General features: G+C 40.7%; 1 protein-coding gene and 1 long non-coding RNA gene across 10 annotated transcripts in view; one reads left to right on the forward strand and one right to left on the reverse strand.

The window, feature by feature from the left end:
* Positions 1 to 1,887, reverse strand: part of tnrc18 (trinucleotide repeat containing 18) — a 157,586-nt gene extending 155,699 nt beyond the window's left edge. For 7 of the 9 annotated variants that reach the window (XM_059979533.1, XM_059979530.1, XM_059979532.1 and 4 more), the window contains exon 1: positions 795 to 950. The gene's annotated coding sequence lies outside the window, so the exon portion shown is untranslated. Of the gene's footprint in view, positions 1 to 611; positions 750 to 794; positions 1,013 to 1,078 lie in introns of those variants that run through there. The other 2 variants (XM_059979526.1, XM_059979525.1) reach the window with 2 other exon arrangements.
* Positions 1,888 to 15,619: 13,732 nt separating this feature from the next.
* LOC132399293 (uncharacterized) lies at positions 15,620 to 18,420 on the forward strand. Its single transcript, XR_009513943.1, has 2 exons — positions 15,620 to 16,112; positions 17,352 to 18,420. It is a non-coding gene; the product is annotated as an uncharacterized LOC132399293 (long non-coding RNA).
* Positions 18,421 to 18,999: the final 579 nt, after the last annotated feature.

The following is an 18,999-nucleotide window of genomic DNA, read 5'->3' on the forward strand; positions in this document are numbered from 1 at the left end:
AGCCTACACTCGTTCTATCACTGTGATTTTTTGCAGTTTCTAAAATCCCAAGTTCATTCCCACCAGTCACTGGTCTTTCGGAAGACGCGATGCTGAAACAAGCCGAAACCAGCAAATATAGAACGCAAAGACTCCTTAAACTCAGCAGTTGGGCGTTAAGAGACATCTACTGCAAGGGCAGCTCACATTAATAACATCTCCAGATAGAGTGGAAGATTTTTTTCTTTCTCTCTGTCGAGAACTTTTCGCTACATTTGCCAACCTAATCCTTTAGGAGCTTTGTTTCCGTATCCAGGCTTTGGCCAATGTTTCGTGAGATGGTTTAAATCTTGATTTTAATTAAAAACAGGCATTTGTTCAACAGTACAATGAATTGCAATCCCCGTCTCCCGTGGAACACAAAAAAAAACATTCTGTTTTTTAGGGAAAAAGGCTTAATATACGTGTAAAATTGGTTATTTTCAGTTAACTTTTTAGCAATAAAATGAAAATTGATCTTTTTAAAGCGGATAGCAGTGAACGTCTTGCTCTTACAGAAAATCCGGTCTAACTTCAGTAGAGACTTAGACAGCCCACTCGACAGCAGTAAAATATATAAGAAACAATCCCACCTCTATTCCAGTAACGTCTAGTGTTCTGGAGAATCTCACTTCCCAGTCCAAACTTGTGCGAATACGCCCAGAATAAATGTTTTTCACGGTTTGCGCGCCTTCCCATTACTTCACGTCTTACAAGCACGGTTGATTACCCTGTACAATAGTTAAAGAGTACGTTAGATGTGAAACTTTACTCACGTTTATGGACGATTCAGACAGCTAAGTAGGTTTTCCCCCCAGTTTATTTTAATCCAAGATAGAGGTGAACGCAAATTCTGGAATCGCCATACAGAAAACAAAATACAAAAACCTCTTTCAACTCTAGCCAGTCTTCCAAACTCTCTTTTTGCAATGAAGCACACATTGTTTCGCCATCGCCTGCCTCCTGTCAATCACACCGTGTCAATAACTCCACGATTGGCTGAAGAAACTGCCAATCAATCAATGTAAACACGCCTCTGATTGGCCCGGGGCCAACTCACCCTCGCGACGTCCCTGAAAAACCAATTAGAGAGCACGGGAGGTTTCAAGGCGATCCTTTGTACGGCATTGAACGATCACAATAGTACTCAGTATAGTACGGTTTCGAGGTTACCCATTCTCTCGTGAATGATCAAAATAGTAATAAGAATCTGGCGAGGAGTTTCAAGTTCCCCAACTACTCAGCCTCGCCGTGTTGTCTCATGTTTTTTTCAGGCGGTTTCAAGTTCCTCAAGTTCCCTAACACAAGGAAAGGGACTAAAATAGTAATGAGCTCCCCGAGCGCCAGGGGAACAACCGTCTGAATGTTTGGAAGAGCTCATCTGAATATCTCCCAGGCACAATCGCGCCTCGAATGAAAGAAAAGCAACTTCTGAAGGACTCATCAGCGTTGTGTTTGTCTCAAATTGGCGACAGGATCGAGATAGAAAGCGAGAGAGGGAGAGACGCCCAGAGAGGGGGAGGGGAGGGGCAATTAATGCGGAATGACTGATGGCAGCAGCAGAATGCAGAAGATTGTGAATGATCAATGGAGCAGTAATGACTGACAGCTTCCTTCCAATTTATTTTCCCCCTTCCTTTCTGTTCTAATAGAAAAAAAAACGCTGCTATATTTTAAAATGTAGAAAATCAATGTATTGCATCCCATCATGTTATAATTAAATGCGATGCTTGGTCGGTGGATTCTTTGTGTACCAAGGAATCTTAAGACAACTGATTACATTTAGCACGGCGTTTATTTTTCCCCCGGTTTTGTTCAGTGTGTGACTCAATGTTTAATATACTGGGATGCAACAGAAGCTGTAATGTGATTAGGTATGTATAACAATAAATCATCCGGTTAATAACGAGTTGTAGATATCCATGTGTCTTTGTGTGTTGGTGGTGTTCATGATTGGATCGACAAACGGGATTGCAATTTATTTTTTTTAATTTTCTGTTCAATAATCGAGATACGGCTGTCTATATGATGCTTTAATTGATCTTTTAAGTGCGTCATGTGTGTGTGGATGACAAATTGAACCGCGGCTGTGCGATTTCACGTTTTTAATACATATAAAATAATACTCTCGGTCAGTTGGGAGCCATGTTTGAGGAATGGGTAATGAAGGGCGAACAGCAGCCTGCAAGGTTACCCGGCTATATTTATTGTGCTGTGTTTTCTATACAGTGATTTGGTTGAGAGTTCGACCTTGAGTTGAAGGCTTTTTTAATACTTGTTAAACGAAGCCCCAGTAAATAGCACTGCTTACGTGACAAACGTTCGGTGGCGAGTTACAGTTTGCTGGCAAATGTATTCTCTGCTTGTCTGGCAGACACATTAATAACACGTGGCAGGGTGCTGGAGTTAGAAAGATATGCGGCGATTGCAAAAGTGAAGAAAGCTCCCTCTTCCCGCTTTCTACAATGTTCATTTCTACTTCTCACTGTTCCACGCTCTACAAATAACTCACGTTTAATTATTTTTAACAGAAAATTAAACCCTACAGGCAAATACAAAGTCGTTGCTTGACCAAGATTGCAGATAGAACAAAATTGTTAGAGGGTGGAAAGTGCTGGAATCCAGGGTGGGCCGGCAGTCGAAATTCTCTCCCTCTGCTCCCATCCCCCCCTCCACCCCAGGACCTAAGAAAAAGCTGTTAGGAGGATTAACGCAATTGAATCAATATTTGGAAGAGCAACTGAGGCGGCGAGAGGAAGGACCCCATTTCGAGTTTTTTTCACAGCGCCTTGAGGGTTTTTACAAAGGGGGAATGCGGATACTTTGCCAAACGAATTGATGCGACTTTCTCTGCTCGCAATATACCACCGCCTTCCCTCGCCCCGTCTCCAAACAGATAAATCGCTCTAAAACTGGGTGACCTGAAAGAGAGAACTCAGAGGGACTTAGGTCTTTGCCATTCCGTTGCCCCCAAATGTCTCAAACGGACATTTGTAATGGGGCTGAAATGGGACGTCTTGGTTCTAATATGAAATGCTTAGCATTCAGATTTTAATGAGTTGGGGTAAATTCTTTGCGGATTGGGTATAAGCTGTACATTTTACAACTGGGTCTTGTTCTTTTGAGTCATAAATGCTGGCTGGAGTGGTTCTCGCAGCTTGATGTGAAAAGGTCACTCTCAGAAAACAAATGTGTATTATGGTCCAGAAAAGGAGTGCAAGGTCATTTTGAAGTTTTTATTCTATCCAGTCCAAGTTCTGCCGTGGTTGAAACTATCAGAGGAACGCAATTACTGGCAGTCCTCGTATAGATCTTGAGTTAGCTGATGAATTTTTAAACGCCAACAAAAAAAAATTGCAGGTTAGAAAAGGGCGTCATAGCTTATAATAACAGCATTGGCAACTTTGGCAAACCTTTACCTGATGCGAGGGTGATTTAAAAATAAACACAGATTCCGGTATTTTCCTTTTTAAGAAGTAAAACATTGATTCTCAGACTTGAGCAACGCCAGTGTCCTTGGCGCCAGTAAGTCAGAAATAAAAATAAGTCATAAATAAAAATATGTACCTAATACTTTCGATTAAGCTGATATGGCCGTGTCGCTTCAAATGCCCTGTGTAAACAGCACTACTGACTCCCTAGTTATTGCCCGCAAGGTCTGAACCTCAAACCAATATATTGTTTGATTCGAATCGTTGATGCTTGCTATAAAACATCTTGGAAAAAATGGCATTAATTTAGAGAAGGTGATCTTGATACCACCGTATTTGTTGTTCCAGAAGGTTGGAAATGGATGTAATAAAACGTTCAAAGTTTAAAGTCTATTTTAAAGACCGTCGCCTACTTGGCATCCTGCTTTAGGTCCCTATATGTCAATCAACATAGTTTTTGATAATCCAACTAAAGTATGTTCTGATTTCTCTGCTGTTCCTGTAGCATAAGTCCTGTGAGGCATTCTGATATTAATTTTAAAGTCTCATAATTATGATCCACAATGGACAGTGAAATGCCGTTCTCAGTCAGAGCTGGATTCACAATCCCAATTCCCAGCACATACATTTCAGCTTTTAAAGCGCGACTGTCAGTTTTCTGGAGAACTTTGTTGGTTTATTGATGAACATGTCGGTTCAGCTTTTGATTTGAGCAGCTGAAAACTGAGTTCACAAGAGTAAAATTCTCCCCGAACTTTGCAGCAAAATTTAATCTGTTTGTGTAATTTGTACGAATGGAGGTTGGGGTATGTGTATTCAGTAACCTTGGGCCGCAATCGATAATGTCTACTTTGCACCGTTTATATTTGCCAGGGTAAACGTAATATGTTCTCCCTGTGTGCGAGTGTGTGCATGCTCATTGATTTAAATCAGTTAATTTCCCCGGATATTTGCATTGCAAACAGTTCTTCACCAAGCTCGAGATCAGAGGTGCAGTGGCGGCAATAAATCTCACCGGACTGACCACAGTAAATTATGTTAGGGCGTTGCTTTTTTTTCAACCCATTTATTTGTCACCGTCCAGATCCTGTACAATCGATCTGAGTTAAAACACTGACCGCGTGCTTACATGCTTCAGCATATTTGGAGGAAAGGAGCGATTAGACGAATGCGCATTATAAATACAATGTCAGCGTTTCGGTTGCTAAGATAAATCTTAACACTGCCTAACAATAATGTTGTTGTACAATAATTAACCAAGCGCCTGCTCCATAATACGCGGCGGTATCATTTCAAAGCGGACTGCAAAATATATAACATTTCTGTTTCATATTCTTGGCAAACTTAATGTCCCGAGACTAAGTCATGAGTTACAACATGACCACATTGTAAAACACAGTACACATACCACTGTAACGTTACTTCGCTACATTGCGATATCAGAAACGGCCTATCTGCAGCTCACAGAGTAACCGGAATGAACTGGTTGAAGCTATCTGCAGATAAGGATGCTATTGTGGCTGTCCTTTCACATTCAACTGAAGGGGGTGGGGTTGACAAAACGAGGCGTGTTTTAAACCTTACTTCTTTTAAGTCAATAAAACGAACCGGCGCGTTGAGATAATGAAATGATTCAGCGGTCAACAAATCAGCCTTTGACACAATTCTTTCTGTATCTTGTTTAGATGTTTCTGTAACTTCGGTTTCTCTAAGGTAGGGTGGAATGTTTGTGGTAGCTGCGGATTTAGCGATTTTACCCGAACTTCGGTAAACCGGAAAAAGTCTGCTTCTATTTTTATGCTTTTGTGCGTTTTTATAAACAAAACTATGCTGGTTTCATTATACGATGACTCTGGCACGTAGATCTTCGAACATTTCTCATCTCTTTACTTGTTATAGGCTCTAATAAACGCGTGCGTTCGCTGATTCCCCTTCTGGCTTCAAGTGTGTTAGACTTATTTGTTGTACTGGTCAACAGTCAAGTAATTGGAAAACATCGGCGACAGCAATAAAAAAATACTTACGGCAAAGTAACTAGGTTATAATTTGTGTTCTCTCCGCTGCGCCTGGACGTTGGCAAACTAGTGATATCCCTCGGTTCAAATAATGAAAACAATGTGATCACAATATTTTAAAAATCTCAATTAAACAGACCATATGTTTCAGGAGTGGCGTGCTGGGTATAATGCGGTCACTTTAGTTTCGAGTATTATGGGCTATGAGTTGAATTTAAGCTTGTCTTTTTATTAAGTAATCGGCAACAATGAAATAAACTTTACTGGTTTGCCATGTCGCGCCCAACGAAAATGCTCTTTATCCCTTAAGATTTTAGAACTGTCGGCAATATTTGATGTAGGAAATATTTTTTCAGAACAATTGCATACAGATTTATAAAGAACTGGAAAAGGCATATCTCAAAGTCTAATATACGTGGCGACGCGTCGAATGAAATACTCTCCAAGGAGACCCAGTAAGGGACGCTTTACGTTAGAACAGCATGGTTTTTCAAACAAACACGCTGAAAACCGAAAGAACTTGTATCAATATGGCTCTGCCTTAGAACGCAGAATAGAAAAACGTGAAGTCACAGTCATTAGATATGAGGTCTTGACAGGTAACTTATCTCATGAATCACCATTGAGTTCTTTGGTCTGCCAGTGGAGCCAAGTAAACAGCGAGATAAACAAAATGCACACTGTTCGCCGTTTCTTTCCCCACCGGATACAACTGGTGCTAGTTTCTTATTAGATCAGGACTGTGATTAGCGCTTCCTTGTGTGGGAATATGCCTCATCTGAGAGTACGCGTGGACTGCTGTTCTGGCATCGAAGATAAACACCCAAGTATTTTCATTAATTCCGTCGCAAATTTGGATTTCCAGAATCTCTTTTGTGCAAACAAAAATGGTTGTTTGCTTGTGTGTGTGTGTGTGTGTGTGTGTGTGTGTGTGTGTGTGTGTGTGTGTGTGTGTGTATGTGTGTGTGTGTGTGTGTGCACGCGTGTGTGTGTGTGTGTGTGCACGCGCGCTTGTGTTTGTAATGGGGGAAGGGGTGGAGTGGTTAAAATAGAAGGCTGAAGATTAGAAGGGATTTAAGAGCAGGCTTTGCACAACAAAACAAAATTCCTTTCTGCCACGAAATTAAACTTGGCTGTCCTGTAAAATGAACTGATAAATGATACAAACACAATTCAATACCATGATACACCTTGATATTCTCGTCTTGTCCTTCGCGTTAAAGTTGGCGATCCAACCAAATCAATCTCCAGCTGTTCCAGTAAACGAGATTTCCTAAACCAATGCTCCATTATCCTTATCCTTGCTTATATAAAGTTTTTGAACACTCCATCACAAATTCTAACTATGATTTTCCATATTGTAAAGTATCTTCTCCAAAATCATTAGACAATGATTGCAAGATTGCTGGGCGGTGCAGGATTTTAACTACTGCAGTTGCAAATATATCGCTGGTTGACTAAACCTTTTACTTGTACAATAGCTATTAATTTCCACATAACGCTCTCACCCTTCTTTTTATACTACTTTGTAAAGTCTTGTGGAATATTGTGTAAATAAAACACAAGGAAATTAAAACAAGTTAAATATACGTTTCTTTCATAATAAGTTCCACCATCAAAGGTATGAGTGAAGATCCTTACTGGTGTCCCGTTTGTTTAGAGGGGCAATTTATTTTGTCTCTGAGTCGGTCGCCAGTACATGCTAATTACTAAATGCTTAGTGTACTTTTTGACAAAAACTACACTAAGAAAGTCCAAATATAACCGCACAGCCACAGACGAGGCACCGATTCAATGCCGGACGGTGCACATTGATTACGCTCATAGATTCAAGGTCCACACACGGTGCATTATTATTTGGAGCTGGTGCAGCATATTATAAAAGTCTCAATTCACTCGGATCTGGTCATTTTCTGCCATTTCAAATTTCAATTGCCTTGCCCAATCGTTAACGGAACGCAACTCCATACGCTCGCCTTTTTATTAATGTGGTAACTTAAGCGACCCCATTCTATCAATTTGCTAACGCCCACAATAAACCAAACCGAGAAGTTACTAAAAATTCCCAGTGGCCTATATTAGCCTTGTAAGATTTTTTTTAAATGGTAGCAGTTTGCTTCTTTTTCTACTGCACAGTCGCGTTTACTTCCACACATGCAATGTAGTTTCTTTAGCGTTTTCGTCTTTTTTTCTGTGTTAGGATAGCGATGAAGCAGCTGTCAAATACACAGAATACCCTTTAAACCCAGGGTCATAAATCAGAGCATCCAACTAGAGAACCGGGAAGGAGTGTTTCACAAACAATTTTGAAAAGTGATTCAAGGTTGGTGTTTGATAGTTGCGGAGTAGGAAAAAGAGGGTGAAGCTAGAAAACCTAATCTTGATAAGCACCTGAGGTTTTCAATAAACCTGATCTGTGTGTGGCAGGGACCTGGTTGAGGGAGAGTTATACCTCACATACTTCCTTCCATAAATAGAAATGCAAGCCAACATGTGAAATCGGAAATTAAGCAAGCTAGTCTGGAGTCACTGGCTTCCTATAAATGAACTTCTTGTGAGTTTACAAAGAACGGTAGATAACGGATATTTTTCAGTTCCTGCCTTTAGTACAAATCCTGACTTAAGTAATAAGGCTTGTTGGAACTTGCAGGCGAGAACCTTAAGCGTTTTATATTCGAAGTACAGGGTCTCTTCTATATCTCCTTTTGGATTCAAAGAGCTTTTCTTTCTGGATTTGCTTCTTTATAACTCACTCACCTAATCAAACGGAACATTGCGATCATTTCAAACAGGGTCGCATTTTTTTAAGGTCACTTACACGTGAGCGCTGCAGCGACGGTGCATTTTGTTACAGCCACCAGTTGATTCGGAAACCCGAGAAACTGATGCGAAATTGACGAAGTAAATTTTTGTGACTGGCGAACTACGCGCGTCTTTTACATAATCACAAAATTCACAGGTAATCTCCGGGCGACTGGTTTCTTTTACTTAAACTCCTATCACAGTAACCTAATGGTTTGAACATACATAGAAAAGTGAATAATCTGAATGGCTATATTTCCCATGACATGTGAGGAGAATGAATCTATGAGAACAGGACATGACATTTAATAAAGTAGCAAAATTTGCGAATGGCAAATATTGTCTTTGTTTCTTCTGACAATATACTAAGCATTGGACGATGGTTTGTACCTTCAAAAGAAAAAAAGGCTCTTAAAATATGATTTAACCTAAGGCTATGCTATGTATAAATATAAAAATAAGACAGGAGTATTGAAATGGCACATCCCGATAAAGTTATAACAAAAAAGATCCAAACGCGAATTCTTGCGTATTTATTTTCTCCACGCTGTCTCTGTCTGCGTCGTTTGATTTATTATAGGGACTTTGCATGCTGGTACAAAACTGTGCCTCATCTGTTTCCTAATGAGTGTCCGATATCAGCTGCTCTGTGCGAATGAATCATGTGGAAGAGGGAAAAACCGAGTGTGGAGGGAATAGGAGGGAAGGACAGAGATAACAAGATAGGAGACGGTAATCAACCAGCTCTGGAGAATAAATAGTGCGGGGGAATTAAAATGGGAACGTGGAGAGAGAGAAAGACTAATTGAACGGCGCAGAGGAAGAGAAACAAAATGAACTAAAGAGAGAATGGGGCGATGTTACAAGACACGGGATCAGTCCAAGTTATATCACTCAACACATGGAAAGCGAGTGAAGCCAGAAAGACGAGTTTATCAGCACTTTCCATCATGTTCGTTTTTCCTGAGAGACGCGTATTAACGCTTTGCCGACTTCAGTAATCTCGAACTCTCCGAGCTCCTTTTCAGGTTGTATAAACCTGCTCAAAAATCTCAAAGAGAACAAATTCGGCAGTAAAATGCAGATGATCTTTTTTTTAAAAAAAGAAGTCTTTCGTAAAATATAGCAGTTTACATGAAATGTTTCTACCGAAGGAGGAAAAGGACATCTGTCGCGAGTGACCGCCCCTCCCCCATCGCTGCATGAAATCCGCATAAGCACATTCTGACATTTAGAATGCCATTCTTTTCTCTATACTGTATATAGACCGGAGTATGGGATTCCTAATGTATGGATTACCAAACAATCTGTAGATAAAACGTAGCCAGCATATCCGACACAAATACATTTTCTCAGGGAAAAAATAACTTATTACTTGATCTCTCCGGCACCAAGTACAGCAGTCCGGTTACCTGGTGAAGCATTTAATTGTACTTAATATCTACACGTATACTGAAGGCCAATATGGTAGTGACATCGATGACCCGAGGTGATCCTCGGTCTTTTGATGTCACGAAAATCGATCTATATTTAAATTAATCCCATAAAAGGAAAAGTACAGATGTGAAGAATTCAAGTCACCATACAAGAATGTAGGGCGCTTATAAATATTATTTCGCATTTGATTAATTTAGATTTTTAACTCTTTCTTTAATTCATTTCTTCCCCCCCCCCACCCCACTTCCATTTCGTAAAAGGTTTCAAGAGGAGAAGGCAAACAGTTCCAGTAAATGTGAACTGATGGTTGTATTATAGAGCACGTACGATCGCTATTTGGAGAGTTTTTCATCTAAAAGGCTATTCTCGAGAAGAGGAAAAACGCATTTAATAGCTATTCACTTTGTTGGACTGGGTTTATATTACCCTGTACAGATATCAGACAGGAAAATGTCACAGTTGTGCGTCTGGTCTCTGTTAGGCGTTCAGACTTGGCTGTTCTAAATGCTGTATGTATTTAATTACTTGAAATGTGAAGATACGTTTGCACTTCAGACTAACACTCTCTAAATTTACGTTTCTTGCCCCCCCCCCAAAAGTCAATAACTAATTTATTTAAACAGCAATGGCAATCACAGGGAACCAAGAGAAAGGAAAGGAATGGCTCTGAAAGGCAAACGAAGCAATTTCCATCCAGGTAGCTTGCTGCAATTAGTCTCCATTATCATTTTACCAGTGGCATTAAGTCTTTAGACCAACCCAGTGATACAAGTATGGAACAAACAGTTCTAAAGTAAGTAACAGAAATTGATGCTAATAACGTTTATGTGAAACATCTAATCGGATTTTAACCCAAAGGTTCTGACGTAAAGCGGTTTATTATTTAGGTTTTATACTTTCAGATGAATAACACAGAAGAGATTAATTATCAGAATGCATTAGAGATTAACTATGATTGGAACTATTGGTGACATAAGATTCCAGAGATATATGTTTAATAGCATTGCTATTCTGAATGCAGATGATGTTTTTTTTCCCGGAATATCAACAATGCAATACCAACATAAAGCTCTTTCTGTTCTAAAAAATTAAGTGAAATTAAGGTAGTAAATATATTTCCCGACATATACCAATGAAATCAAACCTGATTATGATTCTGAAGATGACATTGTCGACGCTAAAAGATTCCCCGTAAATCGAGGAGGTTTTATAAGGATTGTCTGCGATGTAATAGGATATGAACGGGGGCTGTGGGATCTTAAATAAATTTTCTGAAAGTGGTAAGATAGCGATATAAGAATGTTGTTCCTGTGTATACCATAACAACGTGCCAATGCAGAATATATAATAATAAAGCGTTAATATAATTACATAGCAACAAGATACCAATCTTGATTACGTGGTATCGAAGTGAATGAGACACCCATCGTTACTGTACATAAAGGCTGACACTATTTTTTCGGTTGAGAAAAATAAGTCAAGATACACAAAGGGAATAAAGTTGTAATTTACAACGTTTATCCACAGTTACTTTAATAATGCCAATTGCTGGCAAGGAAACGTACATTTTAAATAATTTAAGAATGTGAAGTTTTAGTATGGATAGAAAATTGATTCATGGAGTGTCCTGGGACGTGGCAAAGATCTAGAAAGAGCGGCTACTGTCAGCTCCGTGTTAAGAACAGTTCGTGCAGTCTGTCCCAGAGCGCAAGTCAAACGTAGAGACCCAGAAGTAGAGAGGTACAGAGGCAAAGGAGAGGAGTCATAGGTTCTCCACTTGGAACTCAGTTGAGAATATTTGACAAGGGCTGAAGGGAAGAATTATGAAAGATCAAAAAATAACTGGCAAGTGTAGGTTTCTGTAATAAGCGTATAACGTAAGACAAATCGCGTAATACGGATTTGAGTAAGTTTCGGAAATACCTGTCCAATTTTTCTAGATTAAAAATATTATGCGCTAGAATTTTTGGATTCCGATTCTTTTACGTTGATAAAGTATCAACGTTGTATTTTGAATTCTTTATTTTCAACAATCTTTAATAAGTTAGCAAAAGAACTCAAATAGAAAAGCAGGCCTGAGAACGTTCACCATCATGTCAACTTGCAATTTTTCTTTCTAAACTTTAGCTTTTTTTTTAAAGCGTTCTATTTACCGGCCGTTTCCCAGCAGATAGGTTGAATTTAAATATAAGGTTTGGCCTAACATTGACAGCCCACAATTTGAAATGAGCCTATATCAGAATCAGGTTTAATATCAGCGGCATGAGTCGTGAAATTTGTTAATTTCGCAGCAGCACTTCAATGCAATACATAATATAGCTAATGAGTAAATCAATTACAATAAATATACAAGTTAAATTTAAAATAATGCAAAAACAGAAATAATAAAAAGTGAGGTAGTGTTCATGGGTTCAATGTCCATTTAGGAATTGGATGGCAGAAGGGAAGAAGCTGTTCCTGAATCGCTGAGTGTGTGCCTTCATGCTTCTGTATGTTACCGAACCCACCCACGTCCTTTTACGCGCTCATCTCTCTCTCTCACACACACACACACACACACGTACACAAATGTGCAACTTATACTGGCATTGTGAATGGATACCTGCACCGTGCCAACTGTCCAGTGTTTGGAAGTTTTAAACACGTCTGTGAATCTTCGTCATTCCCTTTTCAAAGAATGAAAATGAATTTAAATATAAATAGCTCCATTAACAGGCAGTCTGGGAAGTCTACAAAGAGACTGGGTCAAACGGTGCCGGATGCCAACAGTCCCGTCTTTATTTCCGGGGGGGGGGGGGGTAGGGTAGCAGACCAGTGGAGGAGGGCGGGGGTTACAAAAGTCGTTAGTTAATGTGTACTGAGTCAGAAGTTTACCTAACGTGTTTACCGAGTCAGCAGCTTACAATTCCATAACAGTATTTTAAACAAAACGCTCCTAATTCAGTCGGTGGCACAGTTAACGTGCACCGAAAATCGAAAAAAAAGCAGATGCTGGAAATCTGACATAAAAGTTTACAATGCAGAAAACACCCAGCAAGTTGAGCGGTATTTGTGGGATAAGAAGTAGAGGTAAGATTTCAGATCGAAGGCCTTTTGTCAGAACGTACTCGGTGACAGCGTATACCGAATCAGTAGATCGGTTCACGAGGTGAGAAAAGTTTTTTTCATTTTGAAAAAAACTAGGAATTGATTTTTTTTTTGGCGTTTTGATTTTCTCGTCCTCTAAAAGGAACGCTTAGAGGGAGGAAATCGTTAATGGAGAATTCACCGCCACAGTAAACTGCACCACACATAACCTTGCAAAACACGCGATGCTGGGAATGCAGCAGATTACAGAGACGCTTTGAACGACAGATGTGAAGACTTTATTACAGGCCACGGGATCGAGGTCACAATCGACTTGTAAATACATGCTGAATTCATTTCGTCCCATCCCCCACCCTCTCACCCTTTCTTAAAACTATCTGCCTTGGCGAGTCTAACGAGATGAAGGAAGAAGCGGAGGAGTTTGGGATTTAATTTCCATTACAGAATTGCAACGCTCAATCAAGCTTCAGTGAGTTTTGGCCCGATTCCAACCTCTGCAAAATCCAGACAGGGGATGGCTGGGTGGGGGGTGGTAAAGGCAAAGGGTAAACTATCCGCAACAGCCGAAGCGGATCTCACATCTACAAAACCATCTTACACCAAGGTTCTCAAACGCTGCTCGATTCTGAACAACTTACCAACGTTTGCGCGGGTAGTTATGTTACCCGAAACTACACGGTAGTGTTTTTGAAACAAAACCTCTTTTTTTCTGCCTCTTAGTCCTCCGAGACATTTTTTTTTTTGCAAACCTAAAACCCATTTTGTGTCACGTTGACTTATGCATTGATCAGAGCGGAATGCCCTCTAGGATTCGGCTCCAACAAACGTGCACAAATGGTTTTCTTTCCGGCAGCGTCGAAAGAATGGAGCGCCTGTGGAAACACAGCAACAGTCATTCTCCCCGCGAAACACATACACAGTACTCACTGGGGAACATGCAGTTTAGTTCGAGGCCGATAGAAGGGAGAAAAGGAGATTAACGTTTCACTGAGGAACACAGTGGCGATTTTATGAAACAACTGCTCTGTTGCTTTTGTTTTTTTTTGTTTGATTTTTTTTCCCCCTACGAAATGCACAAGATCGGAGCAGCGATAACTGAAGGAGAAATGGAGCTCAAAGCAGACGGAGAGCATGTGGCTGGTGACGGCGTTAGGGACTGTTCGCCGTCTGAATCCCCATTGCCCCTGATAGGAGACCCCGGCCTCTCTGGTGTCGCTCCCAGCCGAGTCTGGAGCGCCGCGGCACGAAAATCAATGGAATCACCAGCCCGTGGTCACATGTCCCCGGAGAGGTCCGCCCCCCCGAATCCACTCACTGAACAACATTCCTCTTCCCTTCAAACGGCCGGCTCGCTCGCTTTCTCTGAACCCGACATTGATTTGTAATTGACTTATGGCGCAATTTATTTCGATTCCGAATAATAAAGAGGCCTTCTAATGACCAACTTTTCCGATTCTTGCTTTACACAACACGTCAAACCAGTGATAAACCAAATGCCGTCTTTGTATTACTGTCTCATATTGATAGACAGTATCAGTATCTGATGTTGCTAAGAAATAAGGATATTCTAGTCGGGAGTTGTATCTGGCCAAGATTAAATTAGATATTTTGTGAATGCTCCACTTGAATCGGACCGGGGTTCGTCGAGCTTTTTAAAAACTGAGCGGAGAGTCGCAAATCTATTGTTCCCACATTTAAAGTATTGTAATGCGCGATTGGACCAAATGGACTTCAATAGGTGTCTTTATTTTCCATCAAACAACCAGTTAAAAAAAAAGGAGAATCAAACAAGGATACAACTCGCACGCTGTCACAGGGTGCTGGTAACTGGGACCCCTGTTGTTTCCCCCAGAACATCGAAAATGAAATGAATTGCAAGCACCCCTCCGGGTCTTCGGCGGTTTTAGTCCCGGTTGCATTGTAATTCGGAATACTTAGACCCAGTCCTTCAGTAAAGCTGTTAGAACCTTTCGTCGATGAGCATGTTGCTAAATCAAGACAAGTCAGAGGGTTATAAAAAACGACTGAAGAGACGCTTCTTTGTGTGAAGCCGTTGTCCTTAGATTATTAAAGCTGTCATGTCACCCACGCGTAATCGAGAGGAACAGGTCGAATTAAATGTGCGTGTCCCTCTTCCCCAGACCGTTAATAGCCAAACATTGAGATCTGGAAAGACGCTGGTGCGTGATGTCTGCGTATCTTATATAATGTTACCCAATCGTTTTACTCGCGTAATTTTGTTCGCGTTATTTCCTGGTGTAAGCACATTGCTGGTCTGCTGATTTCAAGCATGTAAAATTGACTTGAAACTGGTATTCCACGCTAAAGTTCTCATTACACGTATTTCATTCGAGTCCCGAAGCACTACCCCAATTCCCAACGTTTTCTCTGCTGTTTACCCTTGCACAGCAATAACGTCTAACATCCAACTATGCATTGACGGTACTCCATTAATCTCTAGTTTGTTAAATTAACTCAATAAATTACCACTGTAATCTCAGAGTTTTCGATGGAGTCTACGTGTCCACGCGGCTCCATAAAGTATCAAACCATCTACACTGTTTCGGCTCGCGAACCTAAAACCAGTTCATTTTTGGTTGCGCAACATTTATTTTTGAAGTGGAAATGAAAACGCAGGACTAAATTTTCAGGTGAACAAAACGACTACACTATCAACCGACGCAAATAAAAGAAAAATGGTAATAACTGACCAGTCGGACCCGTTTCAATTGTGCGTACCCGCTTTAAGAGGGGGAGACTATTCTCTGCAATAGTGGGTGTCGTGTGAATGTGCCTGAAACCTCTGTAGCTGTTCATCCCGTCTCAAAACCCTCCCTCCGGAAAGCATGGATCAGAAGGGTGGAGGACATGATTTTGCACCGTCATATATTTCTCTATTATTAACCGATTCGACGATTTATAGATTTCTCGGATTCCTGTTTAGTAAAGGCGCAACTGCATTTTAACATCTTGGAAACTCATTTACCGTAACAAAGATCTCGATTCCTTTTGTTTATTGGAGTCCGGAGCAGGGGGAGGGGTGTTGCTTTTATTGTCTCCAACCGCCCAAACTGCGGTGGTCAGATTAAATGTGACATTTTCTTTCTAGCTGGGTTCAAATATCGCATAAACAAATTCTGTCAGTGTTACCGGCTTGTTGTTTTCCAGGTCGACCGAGTCGCTGCAATGGAGAATTTGCTGAGAAGTTTCTCAAGGGCATTCTGAAGATTTATTTTTCAATCTCATCGTGAAGACCCAAGCAAGACAGCTCAAGTTAATCTCCACCCAACCCTTTCGTACCCTGTTATTTATTTGCAAGAAGGTGAGTCGTCTTTCTTGGGAAATGGGAAGGGCAATTGCGAGAAAGATTTTTTTTTTGTTTTTTTTTAAAGAGTGTGGGACACGAAGGGAATTTAACCAACGTTAATACGATCGGAACACGCAATGTATGCATTTTTTTAATAAGCCGTCATCTAATCGATCAGCCTGTCCGCATTGAAGATACATGTGGGACTCGTTTAATATTTTACCTCATCTCATTCTGCTTTCTATTCTCCGACTCAAACACATTGATGGATAACATTATATTGTCCTTTCCCCATTTTCCCATGCGGTTACGAGACTTGCTTTGGAGCTGTAGCGTAGGTCTTCGGTGTCTCCGAACCCTTTATTTTACCCCAACCCCCACCCCTAACAATTTATAGAGCTGCAGATTTAGTGAAGGAAGAAGTCGCCCACAGCTGTATATATCTAAAAGCTGATTGACACTGACGTCTGGGGAATTAGGAATAGAGTTGCGTTTGGCATTTTGTTAATCAGCCCGATGGAGCGTACAGAGAGATGAGATGAGAGAGGAGGTAGAGGCAAAAGCTGTTTGTCCTCCGGGGAGCCTGCGAGAGGATAGGTGGGGGGAACGTAGATCTGGGGCTCCGTCGTAAGCTTTCTCTCTCTCTCTCCACACACACACGCACACGCACTCTCTGTCACACACACACTCTCTCTCTCTCTCCTCCCACACACACACACTCTCTCACTCTCTCTCTCTCTCTCTCACACACACACACACACACACACACTTGTTCCATTTAGCTACTAGTCACTGAAAACTCAGCGTCGAATGAAAATGCATCTGGATCCTTGCACAGGGATACGTGGCAAATAATGTAACTCCGAAGCGCAGTGTCCTGACGTCCTCGAGGCAAACGCAAAACCACATAAAGATTGCAAAATAATGAAATTTCAGTAAATAGTTATTAAAACCATTAAAATGAAGCTGTTTAGTGAAAATACATTGTAATAACATGATCATGACAGGACCGTGGATTGCATAAAGGACTCGCTACGTACAGTCACCGATAGTTTTACACGTGCAATCAGGACATTTTAACATTTTTCTCTGTTTAATCGAGTCTGCACCAGTTACATCTGTTCAAATCCAACAAATAATTCTCACGAAGTGTTCCTGCGCCACTGTGCCCTCATGAAATTTATATTTGTTTAACCGCGGATGACTTTTAAGACTGGCAGTTTAGGATTAAAGCCAGTGTGTTTCTCTCTGTAGGTTGCAAACTGTCGGGGAAAATACGGTGCGGTCTGCAGGCTGAAGAATTCACGTTTGCTGAAATAAAACCGTGAACTTTTTTGTATTTTTTTAAACTGAAAGGCAGTGAGGAGCCGCGAGTTTGAGCCGTAATGGGGCTCGTTATTCTGTTGCCTCCACTGACGTGCTGAACAAATGAGGCACTCTGCTCATTAAAAGGTAGGCGCGATGAAAGGTCTCTCAAGAATGAAAGATCTGTATGACTATTGTGTGTTTTATGGGAGAAGCAGAATGATATAAGGAAATCGGAAATAAAAGATAAAAGAACTAAGGTTGTGATCAATATTCAACTCAGAATTTGATACATAAAATGTATATTTTACACAGACAGCAATATAATTAACAAATCAAATGAACATTACTTGCAACGTAGACATTTACAATGAGTAAAGGACTGATAGCACTTCGAATGGACGATGGAAATAAAACAGCTATCGGGGCCATTCTTATATCATTGGATGTAAAATGGCCAAACATCTTTACCTCAATAGTTCCGAAGGAAATAAGATGGATAATGCAACAGATATCACTCGAATGTTGTTCGGTTGTCGAAAGGTCAACAGTATTCCTATTCAGCTCCTGGTCGTGTGCAGTTTAATAAATTACAGCAATCCTTATTTTTTTTAAAAAATAGAACGCGACTGTATCCCGATGTACAGCAATCATTGCTGTATGCAATAAATTCCCTCAATCATTCAGTACGGGTACATGATAGTCTCCTTTTTCATTCTTCCCGTCCCCTCACTCAAATAATCTCTTTAACATCCCCCGTCTATTGTAGCGCGCCCCCCCCCCCCAATCCAAACATATCCTGCAGTGCCTTGCTTTGTGTCCTCTAGCCATCTTCAGTATCCTAATCAATGCTGTAACTACCAACCCGGTGGTTCCTACCTTCGAAGCTGCGCAACAGACTGCCTGGAATGAAAATGTACACTTAAACTGATTCAGATCCTGCTGACACTTTTTGGGGAAAATCCGACTAAAAAGAAAGTACACCATTGATGGCAAATATGTTCGAGAAAACACAACTGTCAATACCACCTCGGTATTAATTGACTGCTATTGCGCAGAACTTTTTTTCCCCAATATAAATGAGTATCTTTTACCTACAGTAACAGCTCAGTTTTTCATTGGCTATCTGAATCATTCTATCACCGTCCCTATGTGCTCTACATATTTGTAATGCTGTTGGGTTTCTTGTCCCTCTTTTTCTGTTCCATCGTGTAATTATATACTTTTTCCCAGCCCACTCTGTAATGTGGAGTACTCACTCTCCCACACTGCATGTGTGTTAAATGTTGAATTCTACTTTCGCACCCATCCTTCCAGTCCGCCTTTTTCCACATAAGGTTACCCATCAGCAATTTAGGGAAACATAACGTTTAATTCTGAGTGACCCTTTTAAAAATCTAAATATTAAAAAAAACATTGCTTTCTGAAAGAATTACATCAGATTTAAAAAAAGAACCAGTTAAGACTACCAGCTTTTCGAGACAATGTGCCCGGGGGCAGAGACCGACTCAGCCGAAGAATGATACACACACAGAGGCTCTTACAGTGTGAGTCAACAAGAAACCCCGAAAACGGAAAGTTCGTGGGTTTACCTTGA

Source organism: Hypanus sabinus, chromosome 9 (genome assembly GCF_030144855.1).
Source record: "Hypanus sabinus isolate sHypSab1 chromosome 9, sHypSab1.hap1, whole genome shotgun sequence".
Taxonomy (NCBI): domain Eukaryota; kingdom Metazoa; phylum Chordata; class Chondrichthyes; order Myliobatiformes; family Dasyatidae; genus Hypanus; species Hypanus sabinus.